Source organism: Xenopus tropicalis, chromosome 4 (assembly GCF_000004195.4).
Source record: "Xenopus tropicalis strain Nigerian chromosome 4, UCB_Xtro_10.0, whole genome shotgun sequence".
Taxonomy (NCBI): domain Eukaryota; kingdom Metazoa; phylum Chordata; class Amphibia; order Anura; family Pipidae; genus Xenopus; species Xenopus tropicalis.
Window position 1 is genome coordinate 115,117,568 of NC_030680.2, and position 19,018 is coordinate 115,136,585.

At 40.3% G+C, this 19,018-nt stretch overlaps 7 non-coding genes across 7 annotated transcripts; all 7 read left to right on the forward strand.

The window, feature by feature from the left end:
• The first annotated feature begins 1,765 nt into the window (after nt 1–1,765).
• LOC116410574 lies at nt 1,766–1,914 on the forward strand. Its single transcript, XR_004222489.1, has one exon. It is a non-coding gene; the product is annotated as a U12 minor spliceosomal RNA (small nuclear RNA).
• Nucleotides 1,915–3,900: 1,986 nt separating this feature from the next.
• LOC116410585 lies at nt 3,901–4,049 on the forward strand. The gene has a single exon (XR_004222500.1). It is a non-coding gene; the product is annotated as a U12 minor spliceosomal RNA (small nuclear RNA).
• Nucleotides 4,050–5,483: 1,434 nt separating this feature from the next.
• Nucleotides 5,484–5,632, forward strand: LOC116410607. The gene has a single exon (XR_004222522.1). It is a non-coding gene; the product is annotated as a U12 minor spliceosomal RNA (small nuclear RNA).
• A 2,312-nt stretch (nt 5,633–7,944) lies between these two features.
• Nucleotides 7,945–8,092, forward strand: LOC116410618. Its single transcript, XR_004222533.1, has one exon. It is a non-coding gene; the product is annotated as a U12 minor spliceosomal RNA (small nuclear RNA).
• A 1,580-nt stretch (nt 8,093–9,672) lies between these two features.
• LOC116410629 lies at nt 9,673–9,821 on the forward strand. Its single transcript, XR_004222544.1, has one exon. It is a non-coding gene; the product is annotated as a U12 minor spliceosomal RNA (small nuclear RNA).
• Nucleotides 9,822–11,996: 2,175 nt separating this feature from the next.
• On the forward strand, nt 11,997–12,145 carry LOC116410596. Its single transcript, XR_004222511.1, has one exon. It is a non-coding gene; the product is annotated as a U12 minor spliceosomal RNA (small nuclear RNA).
• Nucleotides 12,146–13,723: 1,578 nt separating this feature from the next.
• LOC116410706 lies at nt 13,724–13,872 on the forward strand. Its single transcript, XR_004222609.1, has one exon. It is a non-coding gene; the product is annotated as a U12 minor spliceosomal RNA (small nuclear RNA).
• The last annotated feature ends 5,146 nt before the right edge of the window (nt 13,873–19,018 follow it).

Sequence of the window (19,018 nt, forward strand, 5' to 3'; positions counted from 1 at the left end):
GGACAGGAATTGGATCCTTTAAGTAACTGACCAGTCTCAGAGCAGGTGCAACAAGCGGATCTTTTGCAAAGTATTTCAAGTAAATATCCTCTGGTAGTATAGAAACAGCTGAACCTGTATCAAGCATCAGGTTAATGGTTTCTCCTTTGTCAGTAGAAGCAGTACTGACATTAACAGTGCATAGAAACTTGTCTGGAATAGATGTACCATCTTTAGCCACACTTAACACAGTAACATTCGGAGCAGTAACTTCATGAACATCTTTAGCAGAACTACGGCAGATTTTAGCAAAATGTCCTACCTTTTTGCATTTGCGACACTGTGCAGCTTTTGCAGGACATGTAGCATAATTTGCAGTGTGTTGTGTTGAACCACAGCGGAAGCAGTATTTTTTATTTGTATCTGATGTATGGTTTTGCAGTGTAGGTAAATCCCTTTCCTTAGCACTGTATTTTGCATGTGAATGTGCCTTATTAGGCCCTGTTGCTGAATTCACAGCCTGTACATTCCCAGTATTTCCCTGACTGAGAGTTTTAGCCTCTGCCACTGCTGTTTCAATTTGGCTAGCAATTGTAATAGCCTTTGCAAGGGTTAAATCATGTTCCAGGAGCAGTCTCTCTCTAATGCGAGGTGAATTTGTTTTTTCCACTATTTGGTCTCTTAGCATTTCATCTGTGAGATTCCCAAACTCACATGTAACAACCAGCTCTCTCAAAGCTGCTACAAATTGTTCTGTGGATTCGCCATTACGCTGTCCACGTTGGCGAAATTTATATCTTTCAGCAACCACATTTACTTTTGGCACAAAAAAGTTCTTTATAGCAGTAAGAGCTGTTTCATAAGTATTATCAGCTAATGGTAATGTATAGAATATCCGCTGTCCCTCTGCTCCCAGACAGTGAATAAGTAAGGCACGCTTTCTAGCATCAGAAATCTCCCCTTGGTCAGTAGCAATAATGTAATTTTCAAACATACGAATCCATGCAGTAAAATTCATGGTAGGCTCACCAGAGTTTGGAAGAAACGGTGCAGGCTGCTGCAGGGATAGAAGAGACATCCTTGTCGCCAATTGTTATGTTTGATAGCCAAGAAGGAGTAGGGTATAACAGTGCTTTATTAGCAGGTTCATGCAGCCATTACATAACACAGGAACTTCAACTCTAACACTTTTAGTAGCCTAGAAAGTACTATGCATGCACAGTATTAATGTGCACTGTGTTTGTTCACAGTGACACCTACAGGCCATTTGTATAAACACCACATAAACCATTTGAGCTGCCACTTGTCGTTAAGCCATGCAGCAAATTAGAGTAAGCATACGGGGGGTATTTTTATTTGCATAGCTCCTCCCACAATTCAAATTAACCAGTAAAGGTGGTTTCATCTAGATTATGTGGATAAGCTAGAACTGAGTCTTTAGAAAAAAATACATTAAAAATTGGTGCCCTGGAGAGTTAATGTGTTTGTGCAGGAAACACCTAAAGAGTCTGGTTTAAATATGGTAGTTTCAATGGTGAAACACTAAATTCTACAAGAAAATGAAAAGTATGAAAATAGCAAAAGAGGTCCTAGGATATTTTTAAATAAATTTTTTTAGTCAATATGAAGCTAAAGCAGTTTGTTGCTAGAGTTACTGTAAGTGAATGCAAAGTGGAGGCAATTTGGGTGCTCCTGGTGGTCATGATGCGATTGATGGCAACTTGTCTCCCTAAATGAAACAAGAATTCCACCCCTGGCCATACAATGGGTAGCGCTCAGGTAAGTTATGCCTTAAACTAATGAGTAAGGAAAATAACAAACCAGGGTGATGCCTGGTTTATTCACTACTTGTGAAATGAATTTTTGAGCAGGTACAGGCCTTCCCTTGCAGGTTCTATCTACTTTGTGGGACCGTGAGGTGCACTGGACTGCCTGTCCCATATGTTTGTTTAATAATAGAAGAAAAGCAGAAGCATTAGTTATGCTTAAAGTTTTGTTTTGATGGGGTTATTTTAAGTTTAAGATTTTTTTAGTTTGTTTTCTTGTAAGGTCAGAGAGTTGGAGTGTTTTATTGCTCTCTTTAGAAAATAATGGGAAAAGTCATTTTAGGTTTCTTATATCTTTCCTGAGCAAAGCAACATTAGAATAGTTCTCTGTGTTTCTTCTGTATCTCTCTGACCATATAGTTAGAGGAACTGACCAGCAGGTGGTGCTTTTGTTATAAATTTCATTATAGCAGCAGTTAATTAACAGCTTAATAGCTTTAAATGTGGAAAATACAGTAATGTAAATTGCCAAAGTGCTTAGTGCTTTGATTTTAAAACGATTTACATATACTTGTAATGTATACTTGTATGTAGCTTACCCTTAGGGGTTGGCTGTCGTAGGACTAAGAGTGTGTGTGGGCTGTGTGCACTTACCTGTTGGGCATTACAAAAAGGCACACTGAGTAACAACTCCCTGGAAATTCTAGCCACTGTACCACAGCTGTTACCTTTCAGTCTGCCCTCTCTGGTGGGTATTAGCCTTGCTGCTGAGGAAATGCACACTAAACAACTGCCAACCAACAGCTATGGAAATGACCACACCCACCATTACCTTGTGCAAACAAATTGACTTCTTTATTGAACGCCCATTTGTATAACATTTGGTTAGATCAAAGGCTTTGGCAGACACCAACACATGAAGCAAAAATGAGAAATGGCTTCTTGAGCGCAATGCAATGTTCAGAATTACACATCTCTTTAGAGAACTTCCCTTCCTGGCCGTAACTCACTTTGGGCATCCCCAGTGCAGCTGATCCAACAGTGGTGTCTTGCTCCCTGGCACACAACCTGCCCAAGCTCACCAACTCATATTCCTTAACTTTCAGCCTGAACGCCACAGGATCCTAACCCGTCTAACCTCCTTGGTGGAGCAATAAGCTGCTCAGCTATCTTTTCCTGCCTGCCTTTCATTCCTAGAGTTGCTATCACATAAATTGACTCAACATTAACTATTCCCCAATCTTGTAACTACCTTCCAGTGAGGTGAGACCCCAGGAAGGACCCTGAGCATGTGTGCAATCCCTTGTATACTAGAACACACTGCCATCTATTGGGCATTTTTCAAACTGAAAGGAAACAACTCTTTTTAACCTGGGAAGAGGAAATAGTGTCACACACACAATTTAGGACCACTTTTAGGTGCCCAAACTAAAGGGGAACTGCCTGAGTAATAATCACCAAATTTTGAGGGTTTCTACATTTAAGAAAGAAATTTATGTAAATTATGAAAGCACTCAGAGCACTGCTCTGATTAAACAATCAATAAAATAAGCAATTACAAAGACTTACATTTCTTTTTTTAATGCTTGGAAACATTTTCCTAAAATTTCTGTAAGAAAATCCCTTTTAATGATAAGACCTGAATACAGTACTAACCCATTTGAGCTGCCACTTGTCGTTAAGCCATGCAGCAAATTAGAGTAAGCACACGGGGGTATTTTTTATTTGCATAGCTCCTCCCACAATTCAAATTAACCAGTAAAGGTGGTTTCATCTAGATTATGTGGATAAACTAGAACTGAGTCTTTAGCAAAAAATACATTCAAAATTGGTGCCCTGGAGAGTTAATGTGTTTGTGCAGGAAACACCTAAAGAGTCTGGTTTAAATATGGTAGTTTCAATGGTGAAACACTAAATTCTACAAGAAAATGAAAAATATAAAAATCGCAAAAGAGGTCCTAGGATATGTTTAAATAAGTTTGTTTAGTCAATATGAAGCTAAAGCAGTTTGTTGCTAGAGTTACTGTAAGTGAATGCAAAATGGAGGCAATTTGGGTGCTCCTGGTGGTCATGATGCGATTGATGGCAACTTGTCTCCCTAAATGAAACAAGAATTCCACCCCTGGCCATACAATGGGTAGCGCTCAGGTAAGTTATGCCTTAAACTAATGAGTAAGGAAAATAACAAACCAGGGTGATGCCTGGTTTATTCACTACTTGTGAAATGAATTTTTGAGCAGGTACAGGCCTTCCCTTGCAGGTTCTATCTACTTTGTGGGACCGTGAGGTGCACTGGACTGCCTGTCCCATATGTTTTTTAATAATAGAAGAAAAGCAGAAGCATTAGTTATGCTTAAAGGTTTGTTTTGATGGGGTTATTTTAAGTTTAAGATTTTTTTAGTTTGTTTTCTTGTAAGGTCAGAGAGCTGGAGTGTTTTATTGCTCTCTTTAGAAAATAATGGGAAAAGTCATTTTAGGTTTCTTATATCTTTCCTGAGCAAAGCAACATTAGAATAGTTCTCTGTGTTTCTTCTGTATCTCTCTGACCATATAGTTAGAGGAACTGACCAGCAGGTGGTGCGTTTGTTATAAATTTTGTTATAAAAATTTTATTTGCTGATCCAACAGTGGTTTTGCTCCCTGGCACACAACCTGCCCAAGCTCACCAACTCATATTCCTTAACTTTCAGCCTGAACGCCACAGGGCCCTAACCCCTCTAACCTCCTTGGTGGAGCAATAAGCTGCTCAGCTATCTTTTCCTGCCTGCCTTTCATTCCTAGAGTTGCTATCACATAAATTGGCTCAACACTAACTATTCCCCAATCTTGTAACCACCTTCCAGTGAGGTGAGACCCCAGGAAGGACCCTGAGCATGTGTGCAATCCCTTGTATACTAGAACACACTGCCATCTATTGGGCATTTTTCAAACTGAAAGGAAACAACTCTTTTTAACCTGGGAAGAGGAAATAGTGTCACACACACAATTAGGACCACTTTTAGGTGTCCAAACTAAAGGGGAACTGCCTGAGTAATAATCACTAAATTTTGAGGGTTTCTACATTTAAGAAAGAAATTAATGTAAATTATGAAAGCACTCGGAGCACTGCTCTGAATAAACAATTAATAAAATAAGCAATTACAAAGACTTACATTTCTTTTTTTAATGCTTGGAAACATTTTCCTAAAATTTCTGTAAGAAAATCCTTTTAATGATAAGACCTGAATACAGTACTAACCCATTGGAGCTGACACTTGTCGTTAAGCCATGCAGCAAATTAGAGTAAGCACACGGGGGTATTTTTTATTTGCATAGCTCCTCCCACAATTCAAATTAACCAGTAAAGGTGGTTTCATCTTGATTATGTGGATAAGATAGAACTGATTCTTTAGCAAAAAAATACATTAAAAATTGGTGCCCTGGAGAGTTAATGTGTTTGTGCAGGAAACACCTAAAGAGTCTGGTTTAAATATGGTAGTTTCAATGGTGAAACACTAAATTCTGCAAGAAAATGAAAAGTATGAAAATAGCAAAAGAGGTCCTAGGATATTTTTAAATAAATTTTTTTAGTCAATATGAAGCTAAAGCAGTTTGTTGCTAGAGTTACTGTAAGTGAATGCAAAGTGGAGGCAATTTGGGTGCTCCTGGTGGTCATGATGCGATTGATGGCAACTTGTCTCCCTAAATGAAACAAGAATTCCACCCCTGGCCATACAATGGGTAGTGCTCAGGTAAGTTATGCCTTAAACTAATGAGTAAGGAAAATAACAAACCAGGGTGATGCCTGGTTTATTCACTACTTGTGAAATGAAATTTTGAGCAGGTACAGGCCTTCCCTTGCAGGTTCTATCTACTTTGTGGGACCGTGAGGTGCACTGGACTGCCTGTCCCATATGTTTGTTTAAAAATAGAGTATAAGCAGAAGCATTAGTTATGCTTAAAGTTTTGTTTTGATGGAGTTATTTTTAGTTTAAGATTTTTTTAGTTTGTTTTCTTGTAAGGTCATAGAGCTGGAGTGTTTTATTGCTCTCTTTAGAAAATAATGGGAAAAGTCATTTTAGGTTTCTTATATCTTTCCTGAGCAAAGCAACATTAGAATAGTTCTCTGTGTTTCTTCTGTATCTCTCTGACCATATAGTTAGAGGAACTGACCAGCAGGTGGTGCTTTTGTTATAAATTTCATTATAGCAGCAGTTAATTAACAGCTTAATAGCTTTAAATGTGGAAAATACAGTAATGTAAATTGCCAAAGTGCTTAGTGCTTTGATTTTAAAACGATTTACATATACTTGTAATGTATACTTGTATGTAGCTTACCCTTAGGGGTTGGCTTTCGTAGGACTAAGAGTGTGTGTGGTCTGTGTGCACTTACCTGTTGGGCATTATAAAATGGCACACTGAGTAACAACTCCCTGGAAATTCTAGCCACTGTACCACAGCTGTTACCTTTCAGTCTGCCCTCTCTGGTGGGTATTAGCCTTGCTGCTGAGGAAATGCACACTAAACAACTGCCAACCAACAGCTATGGAAATGACCACACCCACCATTACCTTGTGCAAACAAATTGACTTCTTTATTGAACGCCCATTTGTATAACATTTGGTTAGATCAAAGGCTTTGGCAGACACCAACACATGAAGCAAAAATGAGAAATGGCTTCTTGAGCGCAATGCAATGTTCAGAATTACACATCTCTTTAGAGAACTTCCCTTCCTGGCCGTAACTCACTTTGGGCATCCCCAGTGCAGCTGATCCAACAGTGGTGTCTTGCTCCCTGGCACACAACCTGCCCAAGCTCACCAACTCATATTCCTTAACTTTCAGCCTGAACGCCACAGGATCCTAACCCGTCTAACCTCCTTGGTGGAGCAATAAGCTGCTCAGCTATCTTTTCCTGCCTGCCTTTCATTCCTAGAGTTGCTATCACATAAATTGACTCAACATTAACTATTCCCCAATCTTGTAACTACCTTCCAGTGAGGTGAGACCCCAGGAAGGACCCTGAGCATATGTGCAATCCCTTGTATACTAGAACACACTGCCATCTATTGGGCATTTTTCAAACTGAAAGGAAACAACTCTTTTTAACCTGGGAAGAGGAAATAGTGTCACACACACAATTTAGGACCACTTTTAGGTGCCCAAACTAAAGGGGAACTGCCTGAGTAATAATCACCAAATTTTGAGGGTTTCTACATTTAAGAAAGAAATTTATGTAAATTATGAAAGCACTCGGAGCACTGCTCTGAATAAACAATCAATAAAATAAGCAATTACAAAGACTTACATTTCTTTTTTTAATGCTTGGAAACATTTTCCTAAAATTTCTGTAGGAAAATCCCTTTTAATGATAAGACCTGAATACAGTACTAACCCATTTGAGCTGCCACTTGTCGTTAAGCCATGCAGCAAATTAGAGTAAGCACACAGGGGTATTTTTTATTTGCATAGCTCCTCCCACAATTCAAATTAACCAGTAAATGTGGTTTCATCTAGATTATGTGGATAAACTAGAACTGAGTCTTTAGCAAAAAATACATTCAAAATTGGTGCCCTGGAGAGTTAATGTGTTTGTGCAGGAAACACCTAAAGAGTCTGGTTTAAATATGGTAGTTTCAATGGTGAAACACTAAATTCTACAAGAAAATGAAAAATATAAAAATCGCAAAAGAGGTCCTAGGATATTTTTAAATAAGTTTGTTTAGTCAATATGAAGCTAAAGCAGTTTGTTGCTAGAGTTACTGTAAGTGAATGCAAAATGGAGGCAATTTGGGTGCTCCTGGTGGTCATGATGCGATTGATGGCAACTTGTCTCCCTAAATGAAACAAGAATTCCACCCCTGGCCATACAATGGGTAGCGCTCAGGTAAGTTATGTCTTAAACCAGTGATCCCCAACCAGTGGCTCGGGGGCAACATGTTGCTCACCAATCCCTTGGGTGTTGCTCCCAGTGCCCCCAAACCAGGTAGTTATTTTTGAATTCTTGCCTTGGTGGCAAGTTTTGTGCAAATAAAAACAAGATTTACTACCAAATAAAGCCCCCTGTAAGCTGATAGGGTGCATAGAGGCTCCTAATAGCCAATCGCAGCCCTTATTTGGCTCCTCCATGAACTTTTATGGTGCTTGTGTTGCTCTTGTGTTACTCTCCAAGTCTTTTTACATTTGACTGTGGCTCAAAAGTAAGAAAGGTTGGGGACCCCTGCCTTAAACTAATGAGTAAGGAAAATAACAAACCAGGGTGTTGCCTGGTTTATTCACTACTTGTGAAATGAATTTTTGAGCAGGTACAGGCCTTCCCTTGCAGGTCTATCTACTTTGTGGGACCGTGAGGTGCACTGGACTGCCTATCCTATATGTTTGTTTAAAAATAGAAGAAAAGCAGAAGCATTAGTTATGCTTAAAGTTCTGTTTTGATGGGGGTATTTTTAGTTTAAGATTTTTTTAGTTTGTTTTTTTGTAAGGTCAGAGAGCTGGAGTGTTTTATTGCTCTCTTTAGAAAATAATGGGAAAAGTCATTTTAGTCTGCCCTCTCTGGTGAGTATTAGCCTTGCTGCTGAACAACTGCCAACCAACAGCTATGGAAATGACCACACCCACCATTATCTTGTGCAAACAAATTAACTTCTTTATTGAACGCTCATTTGTATAACATTTGGTTAGATCAAAGGCTTTGGCAGACACCAACACATGAAGCAAAAATGAGAAATGGCTTCTTGAGCGCAATGCAATGTTCAGAATTACACATCTCTTTAGAGAACTTCCCTTCCTGGACGTAACTCACTTTGGGCATCCCCAGTGCAGCTGATCCAACAGTGGTGTCTTGCTCCCTGGCACACAACCTGCCCAAGCTCACCAACTCATATTCCTTAACTTTCAGCCTGAACGCCACAGGATCCTAACCCGTCTAACCTCCTTGGTGGAGCAATAAGCTGCTCAGCTATCTTTTCCTGCCTGCCTTTCATTCCTAGAGTTGCTATCACATAAATTGACTCAACACTAACTATTCCCCAATCTTGTAACCACCTTCCAGTGAGGTGAGACCCCAGGAAGGACCCTGAGCATGTGTGCAATCCCTTGTATACTAGAATACACTGCCATCTATTGGGCATTTTTCAAACTGAAAGGAAACAACTCTTTTTAACCTGGGAAGAGGAAATAGTGTCACACACACACTTTAGGACCATTTTTAGGTGTCCAAACTAAAGGGGAACTGCCTGAGTAATAATCACCAAATTTTGAGGGTTTCTACATTTAAGAAATAAATTAATGTAAATTATGAAAGCACTCGGAGCACTGCTCTGATTAAACAATCAATAAAATAAGCAATTACAAAGACTTACATTTCTTTTTTTAATGCTTGGAAACATTTTCCTAAAATTTCTGTAAGAAAATCCCTTTTAATGATAAGACCTGAATACAGTACTAACCCATTTGAGCTGCCACTTGTCGTTAAGCCATGCAGCAAATTAGAGTAAGCACACGGGGGGTATTTTTTATTTGCATAGATCCTCCCACAATTCAAATTAACCAGTAAATGTGGTTTCATCTAGATTATGTGGATAAGCTAGAACTGAGTCTTTAGCAAAAAATACATTCAAAATTGGTGCCCTGGAGAGCTGATGTGTTTGTGCAGGAAACACCTAAAGAGTCTGGTTTAAATATGGTAGTTTCAATGGTGAAACACTAAATTCTACAAGAAAATGAAAAATATAAAAATCGCAAAAGAGGTCCTAGGATATTTTTAAATAAATTTGTTTAGTCAATATGAAGCTAAAGCAGTTTGTTGCTAGAGTTACTGTAAGTGAATGCAAAATGGAGGCAATTTGGGTGCTCCTGGTGGTCATGATGCGATTGATGGCAACTTGTCTCCCTAAATGAAACAAGAATTCCACCCCTGGCCATACAATGGGTAGCGCTCAGGTAAGTTATGCCTTAAACTAATGAGTAAGGAAAATAACAAACCAGGGTGATGCCTGGTTTATTCACTACTTGTGAAATGAATGTTTGAGCAGGTACAGGCCTTCCCTTGCAGGTTCTATCTACTTTGTGGGACCGTGAGATGCACTGGACTGCCTGTCCCATATGTTTGTTTAATAATAGAATTAAAGAAGAAGCATTAGTTATGCTTAACGTTTTGTTTTGATGGAGTTATTTTTAGTTCAAGATTATTTTAGTTTGTTTTCTTGTAAGGTCAGAGAGCTGGAGTGTTTTATTGCTCTCTTTAGAAAATAATGGGAAAAGTCATTTTAGGTTTCTTATATCTTTCCTGAGCAAAGCAACATTAGAATAGTTCTCTGTGTTTCTTCTGTATCTCTCTGACCATATAGTTAGAGGAACTGACCAGCAGGTGGTGCTTTTGTTATAAATTTCATTATAGCAGCAGTTAATTAACAGCTTAATAGCTTTAAATGTGGAAAATACAGTAATGTAAATTGCCAAAGTGCTTAGAAAAGTGCCCTGAGCAATTTTACATTTGATTTTAAAATGATTTACATATACTTGTAATGTATACTTGTATGTAGCTTACCCTTAGGGGTTGGCTGTCGTAGAACTGAGAGTGTGTGTGGGCTGTGTGCACTTACCTGTTGGGCATTATAAAATGGCACACTGAGTAACAACTCCCTGGAAATTCTAGCCACTGTACCACAGCTGTTCCCTTTCTGTCTGCCCTCTCTGGTGGGTATTAGCTTTGCTGCTGAGGAAATGCACACTAAACAACTGCCAACCAACAGCTATGGAAATGACCACACCCACCATTACCTTGTGCAAACAAATTGACTTCTTTATTGAACGCCCATTTGTATAACATTTGGTTAGATCAAAGGCTTTGGCAGACACCAACACATGAAGCAAAAATGAGAAATGGCTTTTTGAGCGCAATGCAATGTTAAGAATTACACATCTCTTTAGAGAACTTCCCTTCTTGGACGTAACTCACTTTGGGCATCCCCAGTGCAGCTGATCCAACAGTGGTGTCTTGCTCCCTGGCACACAACCTGCCCAAGCTCACCAACTCATATTCCTTAACTTTCAGCCTGAACGCCACAGGGTCCTAACCCCTCTAACCTCCTTGGTGGAGCAATAAGCTGCTCAGCTATCTTTTCCTGCCTGCCTTTCATTCCTAGAGTTGCTATTACATTACATTAACATTTATTTATAAAGCGCCAACATATTCCGCAGCACTGTACAATAAGTGGGTTACATACATTGGACATACAGAGTAACATATAAAGCAATCAATAACCGATACAAGGTGAAGAGGGCCCTGCCCCAAAAGAGCTTTCCTTTCCTAGAGTTGCTATCACATAAATTGACTCAACATTAACTATTCCCCAATCTTGTAACCACCTTCCAGTGAGGTGAGACCCCAGGAAGGACCCTGAGCATGTGTGCAATCCCTTGTATACTAGAACACACTGCCATCTATTGGGCATTTTTCAAACTGAAAGGAAACAACTCTTTTTAACCTGGGAAGAGGAAATAGTGTCACACACACAATTTAGGACCACTTTTAGGTGCCCAAACTAAAGGGGAACTGCCTGAGTAATAATCACCAAATTTTGAAAGTTTCTACATTTAAGAAAGAAATTAATGTAAATTATGAAAGCACTCGGAGCACTGCTCTGAATAAACAATCAATAAAATAAGCAATTACAAAGACTTACATTTCTTTTTTTAATGCTTGGAAACATTTTCCTAAAATTTCTGTAAGAAAATCCCTTTTAATGATAAGACCTGAATACAGTACTAACCCATTTGAGCTGCCACTTGTCGTTAAGCTATGCAGCAAATTAGAGTAAGCACACGGGGGTATTTTTTATTTGCATAGCTCCTCCCACAATTCAAATTAACCAGTAAAGGTGGTTTCATCTAGATTATGTGGATAAGATAGAACTGAGTCTTTAGCAAAAAATACATTCAAAATTGGTGCCCTGGAGAGTTAATCTGTTTGTGCAGGAAACACCTAAAGAGTCTGGTTTAAATATGGTAGTTTCAATGGTGAAACACTAAATTCTACAAGAAAATGAAAAATATAAAAATCGCTAAAGAGGTCCTAGGATATTTTTAAATAAGTTTGTTTAGTCAATATGAAGCTAAAGCAGTTTGTTGCTAGAGTTACTGTAAGTGAATGCAAAATGGAGGCAATTTGGGTGCTCCTGGTGGTCATGATGCGATTGATGGCAACTTGTCTCCCTAAATGAAACAAGAATTCCACCCCTGGCCATACAATGGGTAGTGCTCAGGTAAGTTATGCCTTAAACTAATGAGTAAGGAAAATAACAAACCAGGGTGATGCCTGGTTTATTCACTACTTGTGAAATGAATTTTTGAGCAGGTACAGGCCTTCCCTTGCAGGTTCTATCTACTTTGTGGGACCGTGAGGTGCACTGGACTGCCTATCCTATATGTTTGTTTAAAAATAGAATAAAAGCAGAAGCATTAGTTATGTTTAAAGTTTTGTTTTGATGGAGTTATTTTTAGTTTAAGATTTTTTTAGTTTGTTTTTTTGTAAGGTCAGAGAGTTGGAGTGTTTTATTGCTCTCTTTAGAAAATAATGGGAAAAGTCATTTTAGTCTGCCCTCTCTGGTGAGTATTAGCCTTGCTGCTGAACAACTGCCAACCAACAGCTATGGAAATGACCACACCCACCATTATCTTGTGCAAACAAATTGACTTCTTTATTGAACGCCCATTTGTATAACATTTGGTTAGATCAAAGGCTTTGGCAGACACCAACACATGAAGCAAAAATGAGAAATGGCTTCTTGAGCGCAATGCAATGTTCAGAATTACACATCTCTTTAGAGAACTTCCCTTCCTGGCCGTAACTCACTTTGGGCATCCCCAGTGCAGCTGATCCAACAGTGGTGTCTTGCTCCCTGGCACACAACCTGCCCAAGCTCACCAACTCATATTCCTTAACTTTCAGCCTGAACGCCACAGGATCCTAACCCGTCTAACCTCCTTGGTGGAGCAATAAGCTGCTCAGCTATCTTTTCCTGCCTGCCTTTCATTCCTAGAGTTGCTATCACATAAATTGACTCAACATTAACTATTCCCCAATCTTGTAACCACCTTCCAGTGAGGTGAGACCCCAGGAAGGACCCTGAGCATGTGTGCAATCCCTTGTATACTAGAATACACTGCCATCTATTGGGAATTTTTCAAACTGAAAGGAAGCAACTATTTTTAACCTGGGAAGAGGAAATAGTGTCACACACACACTTTAGGACCACTTTTAGGTGTCCAAACTAAAGGGAACTGCCTGAGTAATAATCACCAAATTTTGAGGGTTTCTACATTTAAGAAATAAATTAATGTAAATTATGAAAGCACTCGGAGCACTGCTCTGAATAAACAATCAATAAAATAAGCAATTACAAAGTCTTACATTTCTTTTTTTAATGCTTGGAAACATTTTCCTAAAATTTCTGTAAGAAAATCCCTTTTAATGATAAGACCTGAATACAGTACTAACCCATTGGAGCTGCCACTTGTCGTTAAGCCATGTAGCAAATTAGAGTAAGCACACGGGGGTATTTTTTATTTGCATAGCTCCTCCCACAATTCAAATTAACCAGTAAATGTGGTTTCATCTAGATTATGTGGATAAGCTAGAACTAAGTCTTTAGCAAAAAATACATTAAAAATTGGTGCCCTGGAGAGTTAATGTGTTTGTGCAGGAAACACCTAAAGAGTCTGGTTTAAATATGGTAGCTTCAATGGTGAAACACTAAATTCTACAAGAAAATGAAAAGTATGAAAATCGCAAAAGAGGTCCTAGGATATTTTTAAATAAATTTGTTTAGTCAATATGAAGCTAAAGCAGTTTATTACTAGAGTTACTGTAAGTGAATGCAAAATGGAGGCAATTTGGGTGCTCCTGGTGGTCATGATGCGATTGATGGCAACTTGTCTCCCTAAATGAAACAAGAATTCCACCCCTGGCCATACAATGGGTAGTGCTCAGGTAAGTTATGCCTTAAACTAATGAGTAAGGAAAATAACAAACCAGGTTGATGCCTGGTTTATTCACTACTTGTGAAATGAATTTTTGAGCAGGTACAGGCCTTCCCTTGCAGGTTCTATCTACTTTGTGGGACCGTGAGGTGCACTGGACTGCCTGTCCCATATGTTTGTTTAAAAAAATAGAATAAAAGCAGAATTCAGACCAGACCTCTCTGACCTAGTTCGTCAGTTAGAAGTTTATAATTTTTCTTTGCTTTTTTGTGCAGAGTGAAGCCCCACCCTCACTTCCTGTTCAGGTCTCTTATAAAAAAAAAGGAAGCAACCAAAAAGAATACCTTCTGACTGAGTAACCAGGTCAGAGAGAATGCTGGGACAAAGGTAGGTAATTCTGGAGGCTGTTTAGAGTAATTTTACTGATAGAAAAAAAGGTTTACTTATTCTTTAAAGTTTTGTTTTGATGGGTTTATTTTTATTTTCAATTTCTCCTGTAAGGTCAAAGAGAGGGAGTGTGTTCAACAGGAAACTGTTCCATTGCTCTGTTTAGAAATAAATGGGAAAGGTCATCTTAGGTTTCTTATCTCTTTCCTGAGCAAAGCAACAGTAGAATGGTTCTCTGTGTTTCTTCTGAATCCCTCTGACCGTATAGTTAGAGGAATTATCCAACTGACTCCCTGTCCTACCCTGCCTGCATGTGCCATACTATGCCTGCCCTGTGCTGCCTGTGTGTTCCATATTCCACCTGCCCTATGCTACCTGTGTGTGCCATACTCTACCTGGCCTATGCTGCCTGTGTGTGCCATACTATGTCTGCCCTATGCTGCCTGTGTGTGCCATACTCTGCCTGGACTATGCTGCCTGTGTGTGCCATACTCTGCCTGGACTATGCTGCCTGTGTGTGCCATACTCTGCCTGTGTGTGCCATACTCTGCCTGTCCTATGCTGCCTGTGTGTGCCATACTCTGCCTGCCGTATGCTGCCTGTGTGTGCCATACTCTGCCTGTCCTATGCTGCCTGTGTGTGCCATACTCTGCCTGCCCTATGCTGCCTGTGTGTGCCATACTCTTCCTGTCCTATGCTGCCTGTGTGTGCTATACTCTGCCTGACCTATGCTGCCTGTAGGGATTCAAAAGTGTGAACAGAACAGGGGATTACATGTTTAAACAATACTGGGGGTTTACAGCCTGAATCTGAGGTGTCAACAACGCAGGGGGCCAGTTAATCTCAGTACTGATACCATTTAAAGCTTACACAGTGGTAAGCAGTCACAGCAGCCAGACAGGTGGGGGGCAGTTGGACAGCTCTGCTCTAGAGTATGTGAGGTACCTAGAACTGAGTCTGCTTTAAAAAGCAATCAAAGGGATTCTAACATGATTTTTATGGTGTAATTGTTAGAATGAATTATTTGCATTGCAGGCAGTGTAATTTAATAATATCTTTAAAAATCTCAGGTCATTGTGGCACATTTTTTTGCAGCGGGGGCCCAGTGCATTGTAGTTACACCATTGTTCTGTTAATGACTGCGGGGGAGGAGTTATTGTCTCTAACTTGTATTGCAGCAGTAAAGAGGTCACATGGCTGTGGGCACCTGGGAAACTAAGAATATGTCTAGCCCCACATCAAGTTTGAAATTAAATATTATAAAAAAAACAGTTTGGTCTTTTGAAAAACAGATTGCAGTGAAGGATTCTGATGGAGCAGGGCTATTAACTAATTTGTTTTTGAAGGACAAACTGTTGAATGTGACCATTGTTATACAACCTATATATAAATAATTTGTCATTATTCATCCTACATGTTTATTGCAAAACTTCAATCAAATGTTAAAAAACAAAACAAAAACTAATTTGTTTTGAAAACTAAAACATGGTTTCCTATTACAGAATTAGTAAACTAAATAAAAATTGGTTCCCTGCAGGGTATATGCGTTTGTATGGGCAACTGTTTCACACACAGAGATCGTTATTGCTTCTCCTTAAAGGAGAAGGAAAGGCTTTTGAAGATGTTCTCACCATTAGATAAAGCCCCCTCCTGCCTCCTAAATTGCTACATCCATTTCCCTATCTGAGACCTCCTGCTGCTGTAATGCGCCTTCAAAGATCTGCGCCGTTCGGAACGCTGGCGACGCCATTTTAAAAGGGCTCCGGCATTTCCCCTTTCCGCTGCGCACAAGTTTTTTTTTTTCCTGAAACGCTGACCTCGGCACGTCCCACTGCTCTGCAAAATGTAAAGAAACGCACGTGCAGAGCCGCGCAGACAGAGCCGCGCAGACAGAGCCGCATCGGTCAGAAGGGTAACTGACCACCCACTATGAACGCAATTTCCAGAATCCATGAGTTTGCAATACAACATGCGAGGGAGGGGTTGAAAAACTATGAGCCTAAGGGGGGTGGGGAAATGTTGGAAACAAACCACCATGGTTTTCTATCAGTCTTATCACATATAATCACATATGTCTAAGTGTAAAAAAAAACGGTGGCCCATTGCTATGCCTTACATGAAGATTCACAGTTTATATATATTTATATGAAGACTCAAGCTATGGGCAACCTGTTTGCCATCCAAGGCAAAGTGTCAGACTTAATGGGTAGTTGACTTTAAAGGAGAAGGAAAGGTAAAAACTATGTAAGCTTTGTCAGAAATGTAAATACAGTCATAAGCTCTCACAGAAACAGAGGCCTCGATCAAAGAAAACAAAGGAATTCCTGTCTCCTTTTTTGTAAACATGTTCTTAGGGTATCTGACTTCCTCAGAAAAATCCTTCATTCCTGGGGCCAGAGTCTGGGCAACTATCTCCTGCTTCCCCCCTCACATAAGAACTCAGCCTCCCCTCCTTTAGGAATGTGTGATCTGAGCTATAATGGCTATAACTGCAGCAGGAAGCTACAAGACCAAGCTAAAATGGCAGCTGCAATCAGAGAGAGCTTCTAGGGCTCTTTACTCAGGTATGGTAAAGCTTTCTGCAGAATAAATATAGCATTCTAGGTGGCACTAATGTGGTGGCAGTAAAATTCCTTAAAGCGACACTGACAGTGAATAAATGTTTTTTTTTTTTACATGCCATATTATTTATTTACATATAAGCTACCCAAATCCTAATAAAAAAATATGAATGTTCAATCCTCCCTCCAAATGCACCTTTTAAAGATCAGTCCCAGGAGGCAGCCATCGTCTTTCTTCTCTTCCTGGCTCGCCGCCTTTCCTTCAGACCAATCTACGATCACTGTGTATGTATGCAAAGGGAAATTGAATAAGTACACTGGAGTAAAGAGTTAATTTAGATTTGGCTGAAGTGCCTTGTCTGTGTGTAGTGGTGGGGGGTTATGCAGGCAGACATCTGAAAAAGTGCGTGTGTGTGTGTGTGTGTAAGATAAATCTTGGTGGGAGACAGATCAGCACACAATCCGGAGAAAAGGGGGGGGGGTAAAATGAGCGAACTCAGGCAGCATTACTCACACTCTCACTCTAAAGTTGCCGAAAGAAGATATCAAGATCATCAGGGCCGTTCTTACCAACTGCGGGGCCCAACTGGAACCATTTTTGCGGGGTCCCCTTAGTACATTGTGAATTATGCTTAGTACAGGGGGAATCCCTATGCTGCCATAGTTTTATAGTTTTTTGGGCTGTTCCTGCTGAATTGTGCTAAATACAGTCACACCTCCCAACGTTTAAAAAATGTAAATAGGGACAAAAAGCTTTGCCGCGCATAGCGCGTCAACATTTTTTTTTTGCCATGCCCATGGAAAGAATGCAATTTGCCCTGCAGTGTACTCCCATTCCCTGACTCACCCAACATTAGCAGAACAGAGCAGCACTGACCAGCTTTCATGTAGCCATCATATGGAGCAAACTCCGGGGACTGTTACAGGGGAATCCCTATGTGCCATAGTTTTATGGTATCTCTCTGTACAGGCTATGAGCACTTAGCAAACAAAATTTTCCACAGCTCCTTCAACCCTCCTCCAGGTGTCCTCCAGCTCCCCCAACTCTCCCCCCAGCATCCTCCAGCTCCTTAAACTCTTTCCCAGGCATCCTCCAGCTCCCCCAAGCGTCCTTCAGCTCCCTCAACGCTCCCCCCACTCTCCCCCAGGTGTCCTCCAGCTCCCTCAACACTCCCCCCAGCATCCTCCAGCTCCCTCAACTCTTCCCCAAGCGTACTCCAGCTCCCCCAAGCTCCCTCCCAGTGCCTACCTGCTTCATCCTGCTCTCGCTCAGCATCCCCCTGCTCTTCGCCTCCTCCTCCAGCTGTCCGCTGCTGCTTGCATCCTCCGGCTGTTTCCTCACTTTTAAAGGTTGCGCCCCGTGCGTACTGATGTCACATGTACGCCCGGGGCACAACCAATCAAATTACCCGCTGACCACCAATGAAAAGGCTTATCATTTTTAAAGGGGACCCGGGCTAAAAATAAAAAGAGGTGTATCGTGGCAGGGCCCCCATTGGCGTGGGCCCGATTGCCAGCAATAGGTCCAATCGGCCTAGGGCCGGCCCTGAAGATCATGTCAGATGATTGATGACACTACTCTAAGTAAGGGAAAAGGAAAGGAGGAGGATCGTTTGAGAGACTATGTCAGCCTGATCCTGCTTTGACTGACAAGCTTAGAAGAGACAGTCGGGTTTGTCTCACTGTCGGGTCCAGGATCTTAGGAAGCGTTTATTTATACAACAAGGGCTTTCTGGAAAAAATGGTCCACATGAGTTATAGGTATGTTTGGAGGTAGAATCATTTGATGAAAAGTTTTATTTTGCTGTCAGTATCACTTTAAACACAAATATTTACTATGTTATACAATGCCCTTGTTCATATTTTACTTAAAATGTTTTGTGTTCTCCTTTTGACTCTATCCAATAGTTTTCTGACCCAAGCAGCTAGAAGACTATTGCTCTGCTACAGTTATGTTGTTATTACTTTGTATTACAAATCTCTTTCTATTCAAGCTCCTTTACTATTACTTTACTACCCTAGCAACCAGATAGCTGCTGAACAGAAAGCTAAACAACTATAACACCATAATAAAAATGAATACCAACTGCAAATTGCCTCAGAATATCACTGTTTACATCATACTTAAAGATTAACTATCCCTTTGATTTTTAGGATTTTGCTATTTTCCACTTACACTTTTACTAATAAACTGGACCATCAAGGAACTTGCACTCTGAGCACTGAACACAGCAGTCCTTGCAAAAATCAAGACAGGGCAGACATGTAACCAGCACAGCTGATGCATCCAACATGGTCCCCGCAGGGTAGAAACTAAAAAAGTCTGCAGACCTTCCTTCTACTTGACTCTGGATAACTCTTTTG